A 4,364-nucleotide genomic window follows, 5' to 3' on the forward strand; every position below is an offset into this window, starting at 1 on the left:
AAGGCAGGGAGGCTAGGTATAACCTGGGTGATAGATGACGGCTTGGACCAGAGCGGGCAGTGGTGGGAGGTGGTCGGATTCTCGACACGTTTGGCAGGAGAGCTGATGGGACTTGGGGACGGACCCACTGTGAAGTGTGGGGAGGAAAACAGGAGTCAAAGAGGGGCTCCTGCATCTTTCTCTTGAGCAGGTGGAAAGATGGAGTTGCCATGTTCATTTTGGGGGTCTATAATTTGGAGATGTCTATGCAAAGGGAGCCCATCCAGTAGACTCTGATGTGATGTGATGTGCATGGCGCAGCCCTGGGGTATGCAGCAGTTTTCTCCTCTTTCTATTTTTCAGTGAAATAAGAAGCAAGGTTATCAGCTGAGAGTGAGGAAGGGGAGGGGGTAGTTGGGAAACAGTGCAGGGTTTCTGGAAGGCACCGAGGGCTGCCTGAGGTTGTTGGATGTGAATTTTTTTTTTTTTTTTCCTTGCGTTATGCGGGCCTCTCACTGTTGTGGCCTCTCCCATTTGCGGAGCACAGGCTCCGGACGCGCAGGCCCAGCGGCCATGGCTCACGGGCCCAGCCGCTCCGCGGCATGCGGGATCCTCCCGAAACGGGGCACGACCCCGCGTCTCCTGCATCGGCAGGCGGACTCTCAAGCACTGCGCCACCAGGGAAGCCCTGGATGTGAATTTTAAATGCATCCGGTCAGCACGGTTGGGTGTTTTTCTCCAGCTGCATTCATTCAGCAACTCAGGTGAAGATGGCAAATAGGCTGCGGATTAGGGCTTGGAGGGTAGTAATCTGGGTGCAATTTTGAATTCTTCCTGAGCTCTGTCATAGGGACTGGTAATTATAACAGGCATACATAATACGCCAGCTTGTTATTATTAGCCAGGCGCTTTATCCATAGAGTCTTATTTCATCTCTAACATCGTCTTAGGATGTAGGTGTTGTCATTCTCTTCGCTTTAACGGAGGATGAAGTAACGGCTATGACACCATTTGTCCGAGATCACACGGGAAAGGAAATGACAGGATGGGAAGTGAACCCGGGATCTGGGTTCTGGAGCACACACACACGCTTGCCTTCTCTAGCAATCTAGCTCCCACTGGCTCTGCCCCATTGGCCTCGCCTTAACGTGGGGTCTCAGTCCTAGACAGGAGCTGGGAACGGAGGTGAGGCCAAGAGGGAGCTAAAATTGGGTGAAGGCAGAGGGACGTTATGAAAAGCGCTGTTTGACTTTGTTTAGATGGACAGGGATGGTTCAGTCTCCCTTTTCCTGCAGCCTAGGCCCCTCTCCTCGACCCCAGAGTTCTGTTGGATGCTGAGCTCAGAGGCTCAGCTGTGTGCTTAGCCCTGGGCAGAGGAGTGAGGTCAGGTTCGTTCCTTGTTCCATTAGCTGTTCTGGGTATTTGAAAAGCTCTCTGAGTTATTTGGACAGTGTAAGGATTTCTAAGTCTGCAAATTAATTTCCTCCACCTTTACTCTCTTGTTCCCAAACAGTTCTGGGCCTTGTCAGGCTATCTGCTTCAGTGCTATAGCGACAAGAGAATCCATCTGCAGCTGGGCTTTTGGCTTTGTTAGGTAATGGGATGTAAGGGCGAGGCTTGTGTCTTGAGCTTGGGAACTCTGCTATAAATTAAGTCATTGTCCTTCCCTTCCTCCACCTTTTGCGCATGTTGGAAGGGGCTCAGATCTGATCTGGAAGGCGGTTTTATCGTTTGTAGGGCCATTTCTGCTTGTTGAAGATCTCTAGTTATCATTAAGAATCCTTGAGCAAAGCAGAAGAGAGTCCTGGGACAAAGAGAGAGCTGATTCCAGGTCTTGACAAACTTTTTCTATAAAGGCCCAGATGGTAAATAATTACACTTTGTGGGCCATATAGCAACCACCCAACTCTACCCTTGCTATGCAAAAGCAGCTATAATACGTAAACAAATGAGTGGGAGTTGTGTTCCAATAAAACTTCATTTACAAAGATAGGTGGCAGACAGGATGGGCCTCTGAGTCATGGTTTGCCTAACCCTGGTCTTGACTATAATTCCCCCTCTCCCAAATCAGCACAGACTATTTCCTTGGAAGACACTGATGGTGGAGGTAACGGCATAAATTGGGGGTCGAACTTTTCTTCTGATGGTTGGAGGACCCTGACCTCAAGAATCTGTCTCTTTTCTAGAAAGCAAGCCTGGTTCTTGCCTCTTGATTTTATCATTGACTTGCTTCCAAGTTCTGTGTGATAGAGGGAGAAGAGGAAGAGGAGTGGGGCTTCTGAAGGGGAAGGATGTCAAGATGGAATTAGTGCAGTGGGCGACGGGAGCCAAATTTATTATCCTCGTACTCCGGATCTCCTACTTTGTGGAGGAAAAAGACAGGCAAAATCGATCCTATTTTCAGTCTTATCTCCCCCTACTGCTTCCTCTTATCTGTTATGGAGCACTTTTTTTTTTTTTTTCTCATTATTTTCCTGAGACTTTTTATTTATTTGATGCACCATCTTTTTTTTTTTTTTTTTTTTTTTTAAGTTTAGCTGATTTAAAATGTTTGTTTGTTATTTTAATTTCAGGTGTACAGCAAAGTGATTCTCTTAATTATACACACACACACACATAGATATAATTGTTTTTTCAGATTCTTTTCCCATATAGGTTATTACATGATATTGAGTAGAGTTCCCTGTGCTATATATACAGTAGGTCCGTGCTGGTTATCTATCTTATATATAGTACTGTGTGTATATGTCAATCCCAAACTCTCAATCCATCCCTCCCCCACTCCCTCTCCCCCTTAGCAACCACAGGTCTGTTCTCTGGAGTCTGTCTGTCTCTGTTTTGTAGATAAGTTCATTTGTGTCATATTTTAGATTCCCCATATAAGCGATATCATACGATATTTGTCTTTCTCTTTCTAACTTACTTTACTTAGTATGATAATCTCTAGGTCCATCCATGTTGCTGCAAATGGCATTATTTCATTCTTTTTTTAGGCTTACTGATATTCCATTATATATATGTATCACATCTTCTTTATCCATTCATCATCGACAGATGATGGACATTTAGGTCACTTCCATGCCTTGGCTATTGTAAACAGTGCTGCAGCGAACATTGGGGTGCATGTATCTTTTCATATTACGGTTTTCTCTGGATATATTCCCGAGAGTGAGATTGACAGATCATATGGTAACTCTATTTTTAGTTCTTTAAGGAACCTTCAGACTGTTCTCCATAGTGGCTGTACCTGTTTACATTCCTACCAACAGTGTGGAGCAGTTCTGGGAAGTTCCTGACTACCTCCAACTGAGGGCCTCTACAGGAAAAGATGATCTATTACACTATGAAGGTATGTTGCGTATATATTCTGTTGTAAAACAAAGAAAACTCTTAGGCAGAGAAGATGGGCTTTTTTTCCATCAGAAGAGAGAAAAAGGTAAGATACTGACATGAGAAACAAACATCTAGACAGCAGAGTAAAGGAAAACTTAAGACTCGTGGTCCTATTTGATGCTTCTCTCTTCATGTGGCAAAAAGTGTTTCTATGCTATGTTCCTATGAGCTCGGGGATGGCCTTCTTGACACAGAGGGGTTCTCAAATCATGTACTTCTGGGAGCCTGCTACTGTATGGTTGATAGACCACTGTGAGGCCTGTAGCACGATTAAATTCTGTTGGTTTGTTCTTCTATTTCAGGGGTTGACAAACTTATCCTGTAAAGGATCACACAGTAAACATTTTAGGCTTTGTGAGCCATATGGTTTCTGTCACGACGACCCAACTCTGCCGTTGTGGCATGAAAACAGCCATAGGGAAATGATCAGGTGTGGCTGTATTTCAATAAAATTTCTTTTACAAAAACAGATGGGGGGCTGGATTTGGCTCCACAGGTCACAGTCTGTCTGTCAGCCCCTGGTCTACGGGAAAACGTGAACATAGCTCATCATACTTAAGTCTACAGTTTCTTATTCCCAGAAACGTGCTTGAGATGAGTTGATGGACGTATGAAGATACAAAAGAGTATCACCTGTCTCCCTGCCCAGGGAAAAGGCAGTAATAATTGATGGAATTCCTTCCCACTGGACCAGTCCTTACAATTTTCTTCAAGACACTCACTCACTCAGTTTGCCTACCATCTTTGATATACTATATTACCATCTGATACGGTATATAAACAACTAAATTGCTTTGAAATATGTCATCTAAAATAAGTTAAATACTTTTTGTAGTATTTAATTTCAATAATGGGCTATGAGAGCTCTTCCTCAGTGTTCTACAAAGAAGATGGCTACGTCTACTACTAGGTAAACACGATTTGAGAAGCATGATCTTAAAATGCTGGTGACTTCATGTCACAGCTAGCTAGCTTTGTTCTAAAAGTCTTTC

The 4,364-nt window shown here is 44.2% G+C and overlaps 1 protein-coding gene across 6 annotated transcripts in view; it reads right to left on the reverse strand.

The window, feature by feature from the left end:
* The window catches only part of PPP2R2B (protein phosphatase 2 regulatory subunit Bbeta), a 472,951-nt gene that overhangs the window by 4,304 nt on the left and 464,283 nt on the right, over positions 1-4,364 (reverse strand). The window lies entirely within an intron of this gene.

The sequence above is a fragment of the Lipotes vexillifer genome, unplaced genomic scaffold (assembly GCF_000442215.2).
Source record: "Lipotes vexillifer unplaced genomic scaffold, Lipotes_vexillifer_v1.1 scaffold754, whole genome shotgun sequence".
Lineage (NCBI taxonomy): Eukaryota > Metazoa > Chordata > Mammalia > Artiodactyla > Lipotidae > Lipotes > Lipotes vexillifer.